The 23,045-nt window shown below is 32.1% G+C and overlaps 1 protein-coding gene across 3 annotated transcripts in view; it reads left to right on the plus strand.

Annotated features, from left to right (window-relative positions):
* Positions 1-7,605: 7,605 nt before the first annotated feature.
* The window catches only part of LOC106101899 (homeotic protein distal-less-like), an 86,872-nt gene continuing 71,432 nt past the window's right edge, over positions 7,606-23,045 (plus strand). For all 3 annotated transcript variants that reach the window (XM_013281252.1, XM_013281255.1, XM_013281253.1), the window contains exon 1: positions 7,606-8,342. The gene's annotated coding sequence lies outside the window, so the exon portion shown is untranslated. The remainder of the gene's footprint in view (positions 8,343-23,045) is intronic.

Genomic DNA, 23,045 nt, shown 5'->3' on the forward strand with positions numbered 1-23,045 from the left:
GGATAGAAAAAATTCGCAAAGAGCCGACTCATTTCGATTGTCATTTCAAGTTAAAAAAATGATGTACAATGTTAAATAGTAGAGTAAAAGTGCCGCGTGTAAAGGTGTTTGTACACTAGACTGAATAATGTTTAGGACGACTGTAATAATACATCGATTCCTAAATATATGCAAATTTGAATTACATTCCACAAATATTCCAGAAGTTAGTACTGTGAAATGTTCGTAGAGTCTTGTAAAATTATCGTGGAATCAACGTTGAAGGAATTTCTACTTTCTTCTATACCTGGTCAAGTAAATTATTTTTAACTAAAAGCTTAATTCATTCTATTTTTAATTTAATATTTAAAAAGAAAAGTTCATTTTATTGTTGGAAATAACCTGGTTTCCTTTGTCAAGTATGAAAGTTGCAGTTACCGTTGCAGTGTAGTGTAGAGATACCTTTATGACAATCTTCTTTCATCGATGGCGCATGGCGCTTTAACGGTACACGATATGCAATAAAATAATTATTTTATATTTACGTTTGAAAATTCGAGCTATAAAGAAGTTTATAGTTATTTTAATGTACAGATTTAAATAAAGATAAGAACATTGTAACAAAGATGTGCATAAAATCTATTTCGATATCTCAGGGTGGTATTCTTGCATCGTTCGATATCGTCCAGGAATCAGGAGCAGACAGTTTTATAAACCTATATGCCAATTTACAATATTTATTAGTCATTTCTATCGCTACAAAGTATGAAACAATATCCCACTGTCTGTCCTTACGTCTGCTTAGTTATTTAAAACTATGCAATGGTTTTTGATGTAGTTTTTTTGTAGATAGAGTGATTTTAGAGGAAAAATTTATATTTATAACTAGCTGTTGCTCGCGACTTTGCCCGAGTGAAATTAAAAAAAAGTAGTCAAAATAACGTAGCTTTTTAATGGTGCAAGAATTGAAATCGGTGCAGTAGTTTTTGAGTTATTTAAATACATACAAAAATCCAAATGTTTCCTTTTTATAATATTGGGTAGGTATAGATAGATATAGTAGAGATATTGTAGAATATTTAGTATCAGTATTGGACTCAAGAGAAGCCGGGTCTGGTCACAAGTGTTACATAAAATGTAACAATAACAGTTTTGTCTAAATATTTTCACAAGGTTTTACAAGGTTAGGAAACACGATTTTTCGATTATGCAAATCGAATGATTTTAGTGAAATAAAACTTTAACTGTTTACGCATTTGTGTTCTAACCTAAAATGTGTCTAAAAAACCTGCCACACTTACCTGCTAAAGTCGGTCAAAAAGTCAATTTTCGCGTAATTCTTAAAGGTTCCGCTTCAAACGGTAGTTGATGAAGTTCGGTTGTATTTTATGACTGTTTTTGTAATTTGTTTATTGTTCTGTGACATTTATAGTTTGTTGCCGATCGTAAGTCTTGTCTATTTTATGAGGCGTGAAGGATCCTTTTTGTTCGGACATCTTTACAATTTGTGAAATGAAAGATGGATAGTTGATTCGATGCGTATTTAAGCAAACTTTTATTTGCAGTTCTATTTGTGATGTGCATGATTTTTTTGACATAACAGTTATTCGAAAATTGATTCATTCGCTAATTATTTTATAAATATTGAAAGCGACTACCTAAACTCAAATGAAATTAAGGGCCTGTCCCACCACTGGCTGATACCTTAAAAATGACGTCACTGTCAGATAAGGTTACAGAATCCGTTATTTCCATCACCTTACACGTTGGATTGTTATCTCACAATTTACAAGATTTTGGTAGGACTGACTGTAAATATCTTAAATTTCTATTATCCTGTATATTAGGTTTCTTAGATATTTGATGTTACAATACACTAATAAGTAACACTATATAATCTGGGTTCGTTAGACCATTTGTTACTTTATTGCTTATTATGTAACAATTAAAAATCCGAATAAACAACGGTTCCGAGTAAAATAAATAAACTATAAATTATAAAAAGTTACTCTTCAGTAACCCTATTAGCGCTTCTAGGAACAATTCGTGTGTAAAAGGCGCCGGCGCCCCACGCATGTGGTTTTATTGAGCTATAAAGAGCCGCTTCAAGCACTATTACTGATTATTGCGTTATACTCGCTTTTGTTTTTTAAATCTCATTTGAGGTGAAAGTCGATGCATTATTCAGCCAGTTGACATGCATTGACTAGTTTTTTTTTATTAATATTGGGTAAAAGTCGACGCATTATGCAGCCAGATGACATGCATTGACTAGTTTCTTTTAAAATTAATATTGGGTAAAAGTCGACGCATTATGCAGCCAGTTGACATGTATGATCTAGTTTTTTTTAAATTAATATTGGGTTAAAGTCGATGCGTTGTCCTGCCAGTTTACATGCGATATTTGGCTAACGCTTTTTTTATAGTGTTGAAGGATAATCAGTTATGCACTTAGTGGACTTACTCTGAACAAGTTTTTTTTTATTTGAGACAAAAGTCAAAGCGTTATAGAGCCAGTTGACATTCTTTTTACGTAATCTGTGATCTTGTTTAAATTAATTATCTGTCATGTTACAAATAGCTTAAAAACAATAAAGCTATATTTACGGTTATATAGTTGGTTTAAAGGTGTTTTTTAATTAATCATAATTATGTGAATTTTGTTTTTTATACTGTCTGAATCATTTAGTTGGTGTTCTTACCCAATTTGGTTGACATGAATATTTATTTTTAGTATCAAAATGTAAGTGTTAATTCTACTTAATGAGGTGTTAAGTATTTAAAAAATCGTGTTATGTTATACTTGTAGTATATTACGAAATTTTTTTTGTACTGTTGCTCAACACCTACATAGCTTTTCTGATTAATTATACAAGTGAAATAGGTCAAAGAAAAATATCATTTATTTAGTAAAAAATTAAATTCTTAATTACATAACGAAGGTTAATGTTTTCGGTAACAAAATTACACAAAATGTTCTATTCTTGATACATATTTACAGTTTTCCCATAGACAAAATACTTTTTTTTTATAACACAAAGTGGCAAACGAGCAAGCGGCCACCTGAATCCACCGAAATGGAAAGCGACCGCTGTCCATAAACATCCGCAATTGCAGATGCGTCGCCTACCCTTCATTGACGGAGGAGACGCACGTAAAGAGGATATTTCTCCTTCCTATGCGTCACCTACACCGTCAAATCCACTTTTCCATCCCATCATTTCTCTTAAGAAAAGGGTGGAAAGGGAAAGGGACTAAAATTAGGCCTCCGGCACCACACTCATCAGACAAAACGCGGAATTGCATCGTACTTATGTAATATTTACTTACTAGATAGATCCAAAATGTTAGGTTTTGAAACGTTCAATCAGACACTAGGCTAGAATACGAAACTGTATCAGAAGAATATACCACTCACAGATTGAACGTTTGTGTAATTTTGTTTAAATAATTCAGGAAATGTTATAGACACAGAGATAGGTTGATTGGTTCTGTGAATTAAAATGCATTTTATGAGGAATAGCCAGTTAGAGGTTGGTGCATTAAAAATTTAATGCAGTAATGAATTTTGCTAACTATTATCAAATATACATGTTATTTCTTAATATTCAAAACATACAATAAAAGTAATTTATATTTCCATTAAAAAATTAAATTCCACTTCGTGTGTGTCAAGTATTTCGTTTTTAAAAGTAATTTATAGTAAATATCAAATTTCTAGTTATGAAAAACATTTTTCTTTATTTCTAAACGAAATACTAAACATGTTTCGTCAGTGAGAACACATTTACGACAAAGGCTTTATGCGACAGTTACACAATACAAAAGCTATCAAATGAATAATTAAAAAGTAACAATAAAACGACTAAAGACTTTTTACAGTGCCACATTCAACTTACACCTGTGTAACATTTAAAAGGTTATATTAGACTAGCTTTCGCTCGTGACTCCGTCCGCGCGGAATTAAAAAAAAAAACATTATATAGCCTATATTACACACAGATAAATTACCTTTCTATCTGTGAAGGAATTTTTAAAATTGGACCAGTAGTTTTGAGCCAATTCATTACAATCAAACAAAGTTTTCCTCTTTGTTATATTAGTATAGGTCAATGAACTAAAGCAGTTTCTGATTGTAAAATTCTAAGCATTAGTATAGTCCAGGGGTGTACATTTATGCATCAAAGTGCCATTTAAAGAAATGTTTAACGCAGTCTTAGACGTACCATCAAATATTGACTGCGATTATTACATCAATTCCATGGTGCATCTACTTCCAAATTTTTTCGTAGTGTACTCAAAATATTATGTCATGTGCCATTTATGGCACGCGTGCCAGTGGCCTGGGAGTTCTACAATCGACTTCTCTATCACATAAATTTAAAATTTACGAAAGGCAAAGATTTCCATGGTTTTCCGTAAGGCAAAATTTTTTATATTTCTGGTCTGGCTGTATGATACGTACTTCTTCGTTGACAAAACAATTTGTACATGATAATTGTTTCAATTGTTTTAATCTTCTAGTTTCTTTGTCCTGAGCTTGAAGTATCAGTTTCCAATATCCTGTTTACGTACTGACAAATAGATAAATATCTGTGTAAACTATAGTAAAAGACGCCTGTAGTATTTATGATTTTAAATGCAGATGACATATTAAAAAAATGGTTATTACAATTCTAAAATTTATCCGTCTGTTTGTTCTAGATAACCTCAAAATTAGCGTACGTGCTTACAGTTGTATTACATAGGACAGGAAGAAGGAAAACATTTTTTCTATGTTAAATAACGTTCTTTAGTGCTTCTACAAAAAAGGTTATAAAACGGATCGTTGCATTAAAAAGAAAATGTAATTACGGCCAGTGTTATTTTATAGCGTTATAAAATAACCGGTTAACTAGTTAATATAACGTTGATTGACATAAGTTAGTGGTATTTAATGTCATATGTAGAGGGTGCTTGTAATTGTTTATTGATTAATCGTAACCGTCTCCTATAGGTCAACAGCTGTCAATTGAAGTATGCTATCAACATCTTTAAACTATAGACCTACAAGAATCATATGGAAGTTGGTATATTTAGGAAACCAACAATGTTATATAATACTGCAATATTTCAGTGCACGGGTGAATGTCGCCATTTCTATAATTTCGAAAATCCAGAAAAGAGTTACCTCGTCTTTTGAATAATCTTAAATCTGTATAAATTTGTGAAGATATACAAATTTATAATCCGGTAGACTTCAAAATTTAAAAAAAATTGGAGTTTATGCGTGGCTTTATTTAAGACGCTGTTACATATTTATACTCGTACTAGCTTTCGCCCGCGACTCCGTATGCGTAAAATTAAAAAAAAGTGCTATGTTGTCTTCAAGACTATCCTCTATATCAATACCAAATTTCATTGAAAACCGTTTAGGCTATAAACTTTAACAAATATCCATCCATCTAAACATTCGCATTTATAATATTAGTATGATGTACAGCAGTAGAAAGAGACGGATGGATTGCGTCAAAGGTGACATGATCAAGAAGGGAGTGACTGAGATGACGGATGATAGAGTTATGAGGAGGACGAAAACCCGGTCGCTAACCCTATGGGAGTAGGATAATGTAGGGGAAATAATGATATTTATATGAAGTTTCAAGTTATTAGGCCGTGTCTAGTAGATAAGTAAAAAAACTGATGGATCAGGATAATGACTGATGCTTGATTTGCATACGTTTTCATTTTACTAGCGATATTGTAAATAAAATCGGAGATCTTGTGGAATTGGTCAACGCACTGAATTTCATAGAAGACATTTACTTTACTTGCATAATTGAGTTCTAGGGTTCGTAGTTTAAACAATTACCTATTATAACCTCATTTGACTACACAATTTATATTAGGTATACTAGTTGCTCTCGACTTTGCTTGTGTGAAATTGAAAAATAATAAAAATGTAGCCTATGTTAATAACGTAGCTTTTTAATGGTATTTTTTTTAAATTGGTCCAGTAGTTTTTGAGTTATTTCAATACAAACAAAAATACAAATCTTTCCTCTTTATAACATTAGTATAGACTACCGGATTTTTCTCCATTTTTAAATCAAATCTTAATTAATAATAATCTAATCTTTATTCTTATAAAAATTATAAATGCGAAAGTTTAGATGGATAGATGCTTCTTACTACATATTCGTAGAATTATGGCATAGATGTAGAACATAGAAGAACACATAGGCAACTATTTTTTTTTTTAATAATTCGCTCAAAAAGTTACTGGCGACAAATAGTGTTGATTAGAAAGAAGGAAGAAGGGATGGATAATGGTTTAGAATAAACACGACAAATACTATAAAAAAATATAATACATTTAATTCGCTTAACAAATATTTGTTATTGCAATTTTATATTTTTGATTGTGAACTATTAAAAAACATGGTAGATAATTAACACAGATAAAAAATGGAAATACTAATTGTAGGTATTAAAGATAGTGACAATTTAAATATATACCTACTGTAAAAATATGCAAGTTTTTTTTGTTACAGGTTAGGTTTTTTCAAATTATGTATTAAATTGTATTTTCAAGTATACGTATATGTCAGTTAATTATTTCTTTATAATAGTAGTTTTCAATATTATGGTATATTTTACATTTGAATTATAAAACTATTGAATTATACGTTTATTAAAATTATCTACGACTACATTTAATTCATTTGTACAGTCATAATAAAATAAATTAAAAAACTTGAGTCTATACTCAGGTATAACTTAAGTCTTATGTTGATTAATTCTGTTATCTCTTTTGTACAAATGGATAGACAATCAACATTTACCAACGGACTTAAAGATTTCATCGAGACACATTAAATGCAACACTGGGAGATGAACAAATTTAAACTATAGTTACTATATCTATCATTTTTTTAAGAAAGAGTCTACATATTTCTAAGTAATCGAGGTGAGAATCGTATTGCAACCGTCATTATGCACTTCACCACTGAGCTATATGTACCTTGCGATTTAAAGAAAATCATAATAGCGCTTGGTTGAACTGCAGCGATACAAACATATTCTATGTATATGACCTAACTTTGCATACAACTGACGTACCCATTGTTGAGTTACTATTATGTACCATGTACAATATATACCACTTCCTTTATTAACAATGAAAACTGACACCATACACAAAAATCGAAGACGCACCAGTCACGACAGATTAAAAAAAACACTCCGTAAAAAAAGAAACTCGAAAAGCCTACGGCCGGAGTCTGGATTGATAGCCGTTGTTCTTCTCTCTGCACGTATCAACCGAGCCGGCTGGGCGTGGTCTCTATAACAGGTTACCGAAGCGCAGTGCAACGCCAAAAAATACCCATAAAAAATATAATGGCAACCCAGGCGCCGGCGATCGATCCCCCGGTGCCAACCCGCGCGCTCCGCACCCACGAACGAAAAAAATCGCGCCATAGCAATACACCAATGGAAAACGAATCCCGCCCATAGATCATGCCCCCACAGAGCTAGCCGCGCCCCTCGGTCGACACTAGCGCCGTGCTCCTCATACATGCGGCATAGATCATCACTAAACAGAAAGAGAACGCGATACTGCTGGGCCGTTCGTTTCTCGGACAATTTCCTCCAACCGATCATTAAGTGTTTAAATTCAACGGGAGTTGGTTGTGTCGGATTTCTTCGGAGGGGAACGCTATTAAAATATCCACAAACATTATCTTTAATTGGACAGTATTTTGTGCTTGTGTGCGTTCGGTGTTCGGTTTTTTTTCCCGCCAGTGACGATTCCGTTTTTTCGAAAGCCCTCGATGACTGTTATCGTTCGCGTTTAGCGAGCGCCGATCGTGAGTGATTTTTTGATTACCGTAAACGAAAACATGACTATTGATTAAATTACGTATCATACAATCGAAGAAATAAAACTGAAGTGACTACAAAAATGACATCAGTGACGTGACACGAAAGTTTTAAAAAAATCGCTAACAATCGATAAGATCCGACGCGAGTACGAAACAAAATCGATTTTAAAAATGATGCCACGTGCTACGTAATTGCGAAATCGTAATTCACAGATCGTTAATTGATCTGCTATTATTCTGTCCCGTTCTCTTTATCGGCGGTTATAATTTTGATTACCCCTTCACTGTTATGTCAAAGACAACTCTTTAAACATAAATATACTTCTAATACTTTTCTAACTTGGTATTAGAAAAAAAAAAACAAGAATACAGTGCTAAAGACGAGTGTTTAAAGCTTTTATTAACAATCTTTGTGTGACATTTTGGTGTAAATAAAACGAAAAATAAATTTGTGAGAAAGTGATGCGGTGTTCAGTTGTCTAATTTAAAGGAAATACCGTAAGTTAAACTTTTATTTATTATTATTCGATAAGTTTTTATAAATGTTATTTAAAAGTGAAATAAAAGTAATATTTAATCAATAAAATAATTTAAAATTTGGCTTATTAGAAAATCTAGGCCTAATAAGAAACTAATAAGAAAATATGCCGTTAGTAAAAAATTAAGTTTATCAATTAAAAAGATTTCAACGACTTTATTTACTTAGATGTAGTTTTTCCATATAAAAAAAAAATCGTTTCTTATATCAACGCTTGGCCTTAATTGCTGAAGTCTTGTTTAGTGATTTGTTACTACTATGGAAAGCTTTTTTAAATTTGTACCCTAAAGGAAGTGAGGACGAGAGTTCGTATACACATTTTTTGTTAATTCGGAAGAATTCTTTGTAACTTGTCGAAATTGCTTCACCTCATTTAGTATACTTATTTGGTGGTTTTATAAAAATGCGTCCCTCAGACAGACGAAGTTGTTGGCGACTGCTCGCGTTCTGTAAATGTTATTACAGGGTTCTTTTAAAGTTTTGTCAGTCAAAAATACTTATTACACTATTAAATAAATTTTTATCTTTAATTACTGACATTATTTAGAAACAATTAAAAAAATTAGATAGAGATTGTTGTGTATAGATGTACTTTAATACTTAATTGATTGGGATTTAAAAAGTAAAATGGCAACATTAATATAATGTTGCGTAATATTTCATACAGTTTGTTAAGACATTAATAAGATTATATACCACTAACTAAATCTAACTTTCATAGATTGGAATAGAAAATTTCTCTTTTCCTTCCCATACTCTCTTTCCAATCTACTTCTCCCCGTTCTCTATTTCATAGAAACCAGGTACCTATTGCTCGAATTCTTCCTCATGGAATTAAAATTTTTTAAAAAACATAGCCTATGTTACTAAGTAATAATGTACCTTTTTAATGGTAAAATAATTTTTGAAATCCTTCGTTGTTTTTTAATTATTTAAATGCATACAAAAATCCAAACCTTTTTTCTTTATAATATAAGTATAGATATAGAGGTACAGATTAATTTATTTACTATACAAATGTATATAAGAGTCTCTTAAGCAGCATTTATGGGGCTCTTAATGAGAATTTCATGTTTACCAACGTCTTAGAGTGATTTAAGTTACTTATCTAAAAGACACCTATATAAGAATATTTTAAGCGATACCTTGTGAAAATGACCATTGTTCCTGAAACGAAACTTAAATACTTCGCTTCGTAAGCGTCGCTTACAACCTGATACATGTCAAAATTAGAAATGAATTTAGAATTTAAACGTGGCTTTATTTAAGGTGTTACATATTCAAATGTCGTTTTACTATTCTGCCGTCAGTATCTTAAATTTTATGATGATTAGTATAATTTACAAGTGTCGATGAACTTTTAATTGTGTTTTATAAATAATAAATTAATTATAAACCAATGTAGATTGTCGTAACTCAATAACTATTAAATACAAATTCAATGAGTGATCTTGAATCGATTTTATTACAGTTATTATTTCGTAAAACACCGGTTTTTGATAAAGAGCACATTTCATACTTTAATCGATAATAATTTATTATTTAACGAACTTTAGCTCACGTCGCGACCCGAACCGAATAACCGAGTTTATCATCGATTTGTTTGTTCTTTTTATGATAATCGATTTTTACAATTTAATGGTTCAATTTATTAATAAAACAAAACAACATTCATGATATATTTTGATAATTGTACGGAATTTACCGTAAATAATTGACTAAAAGAATAAAAATGACTTCAAGATAGCAGTAATTTTAGGTAATAATATTTTTTATCTGATCTCACTGAAATGTCGACGTTTTTGTTTAATTTTCTAAGTGACGAGTAAGGTCAAATGTAAAAGCTAGTCTCGGAAACAAATTAATAAAACATACGTCGTCAAACCTCTTTCTACAGTATTAATAAATAATAGAAATGGTTGTTTTAGTGGTTAGGTTAATTCACGTAAACTGTGGACCTGTAAAGCAATTTACATAGTAATTTGTTTGTATCTTATCATTTTCTTATATTAGTAAAGTATCTGAAGATACAATAAAAGTTTTCGCCCGTGACTCTATCCGCGTGGTGTTAAAAAACTAAGTAGCCTAGGTGTCCTTCCAGACTTTTCTCTGGATCTGTTCTAAAATTCATCGAGATCCATTCTGCCGTTTAGACCTCAAATTATAACAAACATCCATCTATCTAAACTTACGCATTTATAATAATTGTCAGTGGGATTATTATTTTGCTACAAGCATAACCTAATATACGTTGTAATGCCATATTACCTAATTTTTAACCTAAAACCTCATCCGAGTTTCTCAGAACATCATCATCACTATACGTCCCTACCGAGGGGCTCGGTGGATACCCAAGTTAGGGTAATGTCATACCAAAGTTTTACTTAAATCTATTCAGAAGTTTATGAACACCAAGGAACAATGATTTTTATTTCTGTTTATTATAATGTTTAGGGTTTTATATTCATCTCACGAATTTGCAGTCATCTAAGATGATTGATTTATTGCATATAATTATTCCTTGTTAACGATCAAATTATAACTGAAATATGCGAAATTATATCATCTCTACTGTTGGGAAGAAAATCGGCGCAACCCTAGATCATCGGCATAGACGTCCCATCCCTATGACAGCTGTCATTCTGACGTAATAGAGCGCACTATTCTGGCGGGACAGTGATCTGAGTGTTTTAAGTTAATTACGTTCTTACAATTATATTGTCTAACACTACTTATGCTAACTATGCGAGGTATGGGACACAAAGATAGGAGAAATGTCCTCTTTCTGTGCGTCCCGACCTCTGTTAATTGAAAGTAGACAACAATGTAATGTGGATCTGTATGAGCAGCGTTTGATTCCGTTTTATGGCAAATTCCGGTGATTCCATGCTTCTAGTATAAAAATTTATTTAATTCTTAACTATTTTACCATTAATTAACAAAATACGGTTCTTTATCTTAATGTGAAATTGCGACAAAAGATGCCAAAAAATGCAATACCTTTTTTGAGTGTTTTATCTAAAGAAATACATTGTAATTTAATAAAAAAACTTTCGGTAAAACAAATGACTGTCATCGGTACTAAACGAAATATCTGTACCATATATGTCGAAACAGCATAGATATAAATATGTAGATAACTAAAAGAAGTACTAATATCCCTCTTTTAAGAATAAAGTTGTATTTGACATGTGACAAGAAAATTGCCGACGATCGGAGCAATCATTGAAGAATTTTAATAGCTTAACAAATTCATTGAATACAATTCTATCATTACAAAGTCTTTTTTATTGTCATTGTCTCTTTTTTAGTGGTCACAAAAATTTAATAAGTAACTTTTATTCGATGGTGACATTTTTTGCGAGACGTAAATAGTACACTTTTACTACAATGTCAAAGCCGTCATAAAAATCACCAAAAATGTAAAGAATCGCAGGTGCGATACTGAATAAAGAAACATATATAAATACAAGCGATCTTAGGAAACTTATTGGATAACTGTCAAGACTGTTAATATTTTTTGCTACTTAAAAAAACTTATGGCTTCAAAACAGCAACGCATTCTGAATTTCTCTCAATATGGTTCAAATAATTTTAAATGTCAATGTCAAATTATCACAACTAGAAATGTATTTTCGTTTGTTTTATTTACTAGGTCGCGACTTCGTCGGCGTGAAATTAAAAATCTTTTAATGGTGAAAGAATTTTCGGAATCGGACCAGTAGTTTTTGTGTTATTACAATACATACAAAAAATACAAATTCCCTCTTTATCTATACTAATATTTCAAATAGGAAAATTTGTATTTTTGTATGTATTGACATATGTAACTCAAAAACTACTGGTTCAAAAATTTTTTCACCAATAAAAAGCTATGTTGTCAGTGAGTAACAGGCTTTATTATTTAATTTCACGCAGGCGAAGTCGCGAGCAACAGCTAGTAATTAGTATAGATGGAAATTCTAATTTAAATTATTGTAATCAGGATTGATTGTTAAAATCATACCTTCATACTTACTTAATATTATAAATGCGAAAGTTTAGATGGATGGATGTTTGTTAGAGTTTGTAGCATACATAGGATATAAAGAACACATAGGATACTCAATTTTTTTAATTCCACGCGGACGGAGTCGCGGGCGAAAGCTAATAGTGTTACGTAAAATGTCCTTTGAAAATAAGTTTTTTTTTAATTTATGACAGATTTTATGATTTAAGATACTCTTTGATTGTTATAGGTATATAATAGTTTGCTATGGTTATGTTGGTTAGTAAAGTCTGAACTTGTATTAATAAACATGGTTAAGAAGTTATCAAATCGTTTCAATTCGCAACAATTTACATTTATAGACGTATAATCAATGCACTTTCTATACGTGGCTAAAGCATTTATATTTTAAGTCCAGAGTATTAAGATACCTGTATTATTTTGTAGTCAGGATGCAATACAAAGTATGTCAAGTGACAATACAAAGTGGGTGGAATCCATACCTGGATAAGTGACTAAAGTTGAAACAGCCTAATCCAAAAGCGGCAATGAATAACGTATTTGACTTTAAATGCGCTTTGTTCGCAAGTTACTGTATCTCGGATTGCCATTAAATCTGTCAATTCAGTAAGAACAAAAGAGATTCAAATAAATCATTGATGTAATAAAGATTTTCCTCCAAAAACTTTACTGATATGTGACGATAAGTGAAACTAAATTATGATAGCTTTTATACCATTTTCTATTTCATAGTACGTTTTGCATATTTTCTGACAGAAGCAACCGATAGCAACGTCTATCGCTCAAATTACATCCAGATCCATATTCTTTACATATCAGAGACATCAGATTCAAACATCCATCAAAAAATTGTGACATGTTTTTCGACAGTGGAAATGCACTCTCATCAGTACTATTGTTAACTGATATTATCTATATCTATATCTATATATATAATGAAATCGGAGTGTCTGTTTGTAATATCAAAAGAAAAATCCAGACTTCGGAAAGATTTATTTGCGTTTGTGATAACGAAAATCGCTTTTATTAAATTTTTGCCTGTCTGTCTGTCTGTCTGTCCGCAAGCTGCGTTTGTTTTGGGTAATTTCCAAAACGGCTGAGTCGATTTCGAGCGGACTTTTACTGGAGGGTAGCTGACATAGACGGGCACATAGGATTTTTTATTCTTTATATTGCGTAGATGATGTCGCGGGCAATAGCTAGTTTTTTTCTATTATTAGTATATTACAATGACATCTCTATCGACAGCGTTGCGATGGACAATTACAATCATTCGCAATTACAGAACTGGCCACCATGTAAGGTTAATACGACAAAATGGCGGTCGCTCGTTCCACAGATGATTAATGGACGATGTGGCAAATGTCATTCAGTCATTTTTCGTGCGCCTTTCCCAGTATGCAAATTGTTTTCGGCTTTGTTAAAAATTCATTGAATTTTGTACAGTAACTAACTTTTTTTAAAAGTTTAATATGATTTTTGTATTTTATTTTATTTATTGCCCGACTTTTAGAAGGGGTCCTTTATATAATATGCCCTTGTATGTCACCTACCCTTCAAGGAAAGTTCCGTTAAAATCTGCCCAGCCGTGACTCGGAACAAACGCGGCTTGAGGACAGACAGTTATTTTTTGAAATGCGATATTCGTTTTCAGCAACGCAAATACATTATCATCCCGAAATCTGGATTTTTTCTTTTGATGTTACAAACAGACACTTCAATTTTATTTTATGTATAGATTTATTACTATTAACTAACTCACGAACTGTAATTTTTTTGTTTTATTTTTAAAGTTGTAATTGACATGTTAGTTGCCAATTAGTAAATATTTATTCGTTAATAAATGATAACGGATTACCGTCTTCTAATATGTCACAGCGAGATAGAAAGCCAATTGGATTGTCTTAGTATAAAATAGATGTTCGTGGGAATAAAAGTTTCCCGCCATCGGTCTAGCAATTTTTTTACCAACAAAATCTTTCCGTTCGCAAGAATGCTAAGACTGTCAAGCATTCAGAATGGAATTTGATTTTTTAACCGTTTACATTCCGGAGTCAGTGTTTTGTTTTTTTTGCCTATTGTTGACAGTTTGATCCAACACTTTGAATACATTTTTAAAAAGTTACCTTATCTATGACATAAAAAGATTATTAAAAAGATAATATTGCAACAGCCGAAAGAAACCAGTCTCTTAATACACTGCTAAAACACTTAAAAAACATTTTTTCTTATCTAATTTTTAATAGAAAAGAGAAGCAATTTTTGTACAAGTATATTCGTAAATCTACATAAACTCCTAATTTGTGTTATATCCTCCTATATTTACTATATTTACCTATACATATAATAAAATTGAACTGTCTGTGATATCAAAAGAAAAATCCCAGATTTCTGGAACATATATTTGCATTGCTGATAACGAAAATTGCATTTAAAAAAAATTGTCTGTCTGTCCGCAAGCCACGTTTGTTCCGGGTAATCTTCGAAACGGCTAGACCGATTTTGACCGGACTTTCACTGAAGGGGACATAGATGAGTATAGGCTACTTTTATTAATTCCGCGCTAAATGGCATAACGGGTGGTGCAAATTTGCGCTAAGTTTGCGGACAGTTCTGACACAAAGTTGATCAACACACGTATAACGTTAACTGCGTATATGTAAATTAAATTGCAGTCACATGTTGATGTAAAAATAAACAACTAATCTCCTTTGACTTGCGATGTGATTGTAAACAAATAATTATAAGATTGTTATCATGTAAAGTGCATTAAACAAACATAACTGACGTTAAGTAAGCTTTTAATATTAAAGTTAATTTTACTGAACGATTATTTTAATAATATGACCTTAAGAATTCTTTGAAATCATTTTTATGTATTTCATAAATATTGTTACGTTCTTCGCTGTATGTTTGAAATATTAAAATTTTATTTTAAACATAGTTCTTTCGTAGTCTAGACAAGAGTTTTAAGATAGAATAGATCATCCATTTAAATTTATTTTAATTATTTAAGTAAATGTCCCAACTCTGCGCGGAATTAATAAAACTTCAAATAGCCTATGAGTTTCTCCAGACTTTGTTCTCCCTATATTATCCAAATTTCCTTAAGATCCATGCATGTTCTGGAGTTAATTGGTTAACATCTATCTATCCAAACATTCTTATCATATTTCATACTAATATTATAAAGGAGAAAGTTTAGATGGATGTTTGTTAGAGTTTGTAGCCTAAACGGTTGAACAGATATCGATGAAATTTGGCATAGACGTAGAGGATAGTATGGAAGAATACATAGGCTACTCGGTTTTGTTTTTTTTAATTTACCGCTACTCCGCGGGCGAAAGTTTATTATATTAGTGAGATTCTTACTACAAATTAACGAATGTTTACGAGATTTAGGTGAAAGGAACAAGTATATATTTCATAGATTTATCTAAAACTATATTGTTCAGTATTAACTAGAAGATTAAAATACTTAATAGATTAGTTGGTAATCATTCAATCAACGTTAGGCACAAACAAATTCCTCAACGAAGTTTCGTGCATATCGAATACGTTTTCGTATGCATTTGTTATGTTGCGATAGAGCCACACGAAAACAGCAATTCTCGATAACGAAAGTTAATTACTATGAAGAAACACATTTTTTCCGTCCGTATGTTCTGTTAGGATAACAGATACGTATCTCACGCGAGCCGACGCAATCTAGAATTTAAACAGCAGTAACATTGCCACACTAAATGTTAGACCGTGTTTACTCACTAACGAAACACAACTGTCTCTATTTTTTAAAAAGAGAACGACAAGGACGGCAAGAATACTAGCATTATGGCAGCCTAAACCGATGGTTACGTTTTCGTTGTACAGATCTGAATTTGGTGTGAATGATTTCCTCTTGAATCATCTTTGACAATGGTAGAGCCCGCTTTAATAATCTTCGCATGACAGGCTTGAAGGAAGCAATTCCTCGTTTCGTCTAATGAGTGTACGTGGTTTAATTTTAGTCTCTTTCCCTTTCTATCTTATTCTTATGAAAGAAGGAAAGGGAAATTGGATTCGACGGAGGCGATGTACGGGAAAACTAAATGTCCCTTTATGTGCGTGTCCTCCATTGACTAAAGGTAAGCAACGCATCTGCAATTACGGATGTCTATGGGCAGTCGCTTTTCTTCTTCCGCGAATTTAGGCTGATAGCTCGTTTACCATCTTATCATATAAAAAAACTGCATCAAATTCCGTTGCGTAGCAAAGATCTAAGCTATAGTTTCAGACTGTTTTATACTATGTGAAGGTTGGGAAGGACAACGACTAAAGTGCATTTTGCATTGCTAACGGTAATTTATTCGTATATAGGTAGCGAATATGGTCGCGGAGTTCTCGTTGTGTCAGCTGTAATTTAGATTGTTATCGTGTTCTTTTGTTTGTTGCAAAGATTTGTACAATGCGAGTGATTTCTGTGACAGCTTGATTACATCTCTTGTTTTGCGTGACATTTATTTTAATTACGTTTTAGAAGTACGAAGCATGATATGACTACCTTGATAGTCTTCTCTTTTTATAAGATTTTTATATTAGTTGTCACAGAATATGTAATCTTACTTACTAATATTATAAATACGAAAGTTTAGATGGACGGTTAGAGTTTGTAGCCTAAACTGCTGAATGGATTTCGATGACATTTCGCATAGATATAGAGCATTCTGCTATAGAGTAGTCTTTAAGAACACATATGCTAGGCTTTTTGTTTTTTGTAATCCCGCGCGGATGGAGTCGCAGGCCACTTCTAATATTAAGACAATTCTATAAAATTCCATTTTACGCTAAAGCTTGTAATCAACTTTGAATCAGTAAAGTGTATAAAAGTCGGATAAAATATTCAATAAACTAATTATTAATTACTAATTCAATGATATACGAAGTTGCAAAAAAAGCGGCAACACTGAAAGAATAATGTACTTTTTATATTTCGTGACAGGTGCATATCTTCAAGGAATCGGTGTGCGTGTTTAGAGCCAACAAATATGTATTTAATTAGCAATACATATGTAATACGTTTGTTTACAGATAAATGCAAAAAGCTTATATTGGCATTAAATGTTTGCCGACGCTAAAATTTAGTTATACAAATTGTTGCTGGCGACTTCATTCTCTCTGTTAAGAATTCCAATAATTAAAAAGAAAAGATTATGAAATTGAATGGAATAAATCGAAGGAAGCATGTTTATTGTTTACTAATTTTAGAAAAAAAGAACTCCTTTTGATTGAAAACAGCGTCAGGGATAAAGAAAACTGCATTACTGCACTGTTAAAGGCATATAATTTAATGTTATAAAGAAGTTCAGCAAAATATAGTGAAAACAAAATTAATAGTAAATTATTGCACATTTTTCTTTTGTCATATTTTCAAAAATACTTTTTAGTTCGAATATATAACTGAATTTCGGATTTTTTTTTTAATTAATTCAACACCCGGACGAAGTTGCGGGCATCAGTTAGTTCATATATTGGTAATAACTTGACTCATGGAATCGAGTCGGTAATTAGACTTACCTTTCGCGCCCTTCCCATTGTCAACATCAACCGACATTGCGTAACTCCTATCTGTCAATAGAGGTGACAACAAATTCAAAATGGCCGCCATCGACATGCGACGTCGCGGAATTGTTACCAATTTTCGATGTCGCAATGAATTGAAAATATTATAGTTTATTTTTACCTTGTTTACATTGCATATATCTACACTGATATAATAAAAAGGAAAGATTTGTATTTTTGTATGTATTGAAATAATTAAAAACTACGGGGCCGATTTCTAAAAATTTTTTCACCATAAAAAAGCTACGTTATAAGTGAGTAACGTAGGTTATGTCTTTTAGTATTTTTTTTAATTCTACGCGGACAAAGTCGCGAGCAATAGCTAGTAAAATGTAGTAATTCGTGATTTTTTTCTCTTTATTCTCCTAAACGCATAATAAAATCTCATTTTATATTTAGTTGAGTATTATTTTACTATAAAAGTATTGGTTAGGTAATATTTTTGCGGGAATAATAATTTTCAAATAATAAACCGACATCCGTTTTTACTTTTGGACGGACCTGTTCTACCCTTTGAACAGGCTATGAAAATTTCACGCATAGATAAACTACAAAAGGAAATCAGTTGTGGTTTTACAATTACGTTATTGTTGCCGTTATGGTAATCATAATGTCGATGAGTGTACTTCATGGTAGTCCGGAACAATACTACGCTACACTTGAGGACAAATAAAACGTACTCGACTGATAATAGGTTTATCTCTAGATGTTATTTTTAAGCAGCACTATTTTAATAACATATTTCATAGATTTAGATATCAGTATAATATCATTTTATGTAAGAACTGTCTAGTTCTTTTTATTAGATAATATTCAACCTAAAGAGTAATAGAGGTAGATGGTATTTAAGGATTGCGTATTGATTTTCTGTAGAAAGGAAGTAGATAAAGCAAAAGTTTAAATATGTATTGAAATTAAATAAATCCAGTAGTTACATTTTGGATTTTTAACAGCTAAATGATTTATCGTTAAATAACCAACGGGTTTGACTCTATCTCTTCAACTTATTATTCAACTATCTTTCGCCTCCGTCTGCGTGGAATTAAAAAACACAAAAGTAGCCTATATATTCTTCTACATACTCTACACGTATGATACTTATTGAGATCCGTCTAATTTAGGTTTCAAACTCTAACAAACATCGATCCTTCCATCTAAACTTTCGTATTTATAATGTTAGCATGAAATTTGTTAGACAACTAGTCGCATTACTGTATTCGATAGTACGAATATTTAATAGTATTCATTGAATAAATATAGAAGTTCCACGCCATCACCAGTAGAACTCATCATCATCATTGTCAGCCATAGGTCGTCCACTGCTGAACGTAGGCCTCCCCCATTGTTTGCCACAATGCCCGGTCCAGTGCCGTCAGGAGAACTGTCATGATTAAATGTATGGAAAGACGACATATCTATTACTAACAGATCTCGTCTCCACTTGCCTCGTGATTTCAGTACATTTACGATATAAACGAATAACATAATAATTTGGAAAGAACAAGTTCGTGTACAAAACGGACGTAGATTGATAAAAAAAAACATCAAACAAACCGGCCCGGGTGAGCGGTGTCCATAAAGATTCGTATAGAAACCGTGCCTAATCCAGTATTTTTTTTTTAATATTTTCGATCGTAAACTCAGCGCACGCGATAACCTGATTATTCACGAAGTTTTATTGTCTTTACTAATTAATACTAGAGAAGTGAGTTTTTCTAAAAACTTGTAGCATGCAATTCATTTGTCTGTTTTGTCACGCCAAGCCAAGACGTTGGCAGACGTTGTCTTAGAGTTAATTTATTATTTTTCATATTTAAACAGAGATTTAGAGAAATGTGTAACATAGTCTTGGGCTTAATCGGACATCTACAAGTGCGCACCGTACTAGTACACTTTTAGTACCTTTAGTACTTCAGATTTGTGAGAACAATAACATGAATACAATATAACGAGGTTTATATATTACTTCACATCAAATTTTAAGTAGGGTCAAACATATGTTATTAGCGAAAATAAATTTAAGTTAAAAAAAATTTTATCCACTTTTGATTCTTATTATCTAAAGGTGGATGCTTCAATCTAGCAAATATTCAATCAAATCAAACAACGAAGAGGCGAACACCGATATCGTGTAGTACTGTACTAAAAGTGCCAAATGTCTGATTAACAGAAGCCGTTTGGTAACGTTACTTTTAGTACAGTGCCGAGTAACTTTTTAGTACATCGTACGTGTACTACCAAAGACTAATGTAACACAACTGATATAAACAAGAGATGGGACTATAAATCAGCCCTCTAAGACAAAGTGTCCTTTGATTATCGCTATACTGATCGAAATGAATGGAACTGACAATAACATTCGATAAGTCACGTGCTTTTCACGTATTTTGACACATTTTGTTTTACAAGCCATACCGCTAATCGAAAGTCACTTTGTCTAAAGAGGCTGAACTCAGTGAAATAAAGCAAAGATGGACGAATCTTATTTTAACGTAATCGTAACCTATAATATTCCAGTATTCATCAGGTACCTTTTAGTCAAAATCACGTAAAAATCGGTCCAGCCGTTTAGTACCTATAACTTTGTACTTGCAGACAGATAGACTGAAATACGGACTGAGATAGGAATTAATTCTACAGAAAATTGTTCTTTCGCTTCTTTGGTAGTTAATTCCAAGTCTAGATGCTTTTTGATCTATGATTTTATAGAAATTATCAGTGGCCGTATTAACGTATATATACATATATATCAATATAATATCGTTAAGCGATTTCTATCGAGTGTACGGAACTACAAATGTGTGCATAATCATTTTCATTAAGACCATCAAAAACTTAGACATGGGACTTGGAAAACAATAGTAAACTTTGTATTCAATCCACAAGTCCAGTGAACCATTGACTCGAGCTGTCTCTAATGAATACTTAATAGTATTTTATGGGCTCACAATTATTTATAGAGTTTTTCATGCGTTCTCATGGGGCCCTTCCGTTTCGCATCAACGACTCCAAAGCTTTCTATACTTTCCATGACCTAAGCAGTTAACAATAATAATACTAACTTTCGCCCGCGACTACATTCGCGTGGAATTAAAAAAACAAAAGTAAGTAGCCTATTTCTTCTTCAAGACTATCCTATAAATTAATATTAAATTTAATTGAGTTTTGTTATGCAGTTTACGCTTTAAACGCTAAAAAACATCCATCCATCCAAACTTTCGCTTTTTTCTATACTAATATAATAAAGCGTAAACACACACTACTTTGTGACGTAAGATGTCTGCAATCACAGCATATTTTTGAATAATTCTCTCTTTAATAAAAAGCCCTACATTTACGACACGCTTTAGGCTATATTTTTTTACGCTATTGAATTTGGGGATAATTAAATTGGAAAAAAATCCTCATGTGGGAAAGAGACCATAAACTATAAGCTGTCAACATTAAGGAATAAAGGTTGACATGGTTTGTCATCATGTCATATCATATTGACATTTGCAACTGATAATTTAACAAATGCAGCCGCACGGGAACAGCTAGTAATATTAGTAAGATTGTTTTGTTTTTGTAGTATTTAAAACTGTCTTCTTGCTAACCTTTAAAATAAAGTTAATCATGTTATTTTTATTTTTGGACGAAAACGAGCAAAATCGATTGAACAATATGCCTCATTCACACTTAAAGGGTACAGTTCAATTGGCATAATACATATCTGGTACCAGCGTGTCCATACTGTCCATGCTAGGCCTACTGTCCAACTGTTCTGGCCAAGTGTTAGCATTTCTAGAAAGAAGTAGTGCCAGTTCTCAGAAAAAACAAAAGCCAAGCTTGGTTGAGCAAAATTGTTCTTTACCGATGTTTTAGACTGCTCCTTTATGTTGCTGTAAATATTATAAAAATTATAAAATCGATTCTACAAAAACATCGATTAATTTATAACGTGCAATTATTAAATACTAATGAATTAAGTTAACAATAATAATTTTCAATAAAAATTTACACCAATTAGTTGACTCCTAAACATTATTATTACTGGCAACAATCATCGGGTACGTAAACAAACAAAAAAAAAAACAAAACGATTTGACCCGACCTTTTGTAGGCGCCGTCGAGAGATGTGAGACCAGAAAGGACTCGATGATGAAAGGAGACGGTTAATTGAACAAACTGTAGGAGTGAAAGGGTTAACAGATGTTGTAATTAACACAAAGATCTTGCCGAAAAAGGTTTTTTTATTTATTTATATTCGTTTCAATTCTTCGGGGTCATTTGTTTTAATGTTCCGACTTTTCTCGGGTTAGTCGAGTAAAGAATTGGTCCTTTGAATGGGATTATGTTGGAGGCGATACCCAATTAGTTTTTTTAATAAAAGAAATGTGTAAACGATTATAAAAACATCCTGTATATTAAGATTATCGTATGCTAGTAATAGTCAACGAGCTTTAAGGCAAGTCAAAGTTCTTAAATTCCATTTAGAAGTTTATGAAGTTTTTAGATAAACTTTATATTTTCTTTATTTTGATGTTTAATTCATACTTTGAGTGATTTATTTAGAGTTTTCTTTGTTTATTGATAACTATAAAAATACAGCTTTGATTATTATCCCGTAAATATGACAAATACTAAGTTCCGTTTAATTTTTTAGATAGCAAAGCCTTAGATATTAAGAATTGAGAGGAAGAATTTGCATGGAAGCATTTTTCTTAAGAATGTGTTATCTTCTTTCAAAGTTCGGCGATCATTAGGGCAACTTCAAACATGCAAACATTACTCTTACTAAAAAATTGAATCTAAAATTCAAACCGTGTAATAATAAAAAGTTTGTAAAAAGCTCCAAATTCTAGCTATAAAGCTTTGTTGGCCACACGAGCCGCGCCGCCCGTGCGCCTCATCGACCGGTTAAGGCCACTTCATTGGATCAATTGACCGTGTCGGCGGCTAAATTGTTTTCCAGAAAACTTACAATATACCGAACGAACTCTCGTGACCCCGTGGGAGTGGGCGGCCGCCTTTCGAAATGTCTAAATTTTTTTATACCTACAACTGTTACGCATCA

The sequence above is a fragment of the Papilio polytes genome, unplaced genomic scaffold, assembly GCF_000836215.1.
Source record: "Papilio polytes unplaced genomic scaffold, Ppol_1.0 DF823935.1, whole genome shotgun sequence".
In the NCBI taxonomy this organism is placed as follows: Eukaryota; Metazoa; Arthropoda; class Insecta; order Lepidoptera; family Papilionidae; genus Papilio; species Papilio polytes.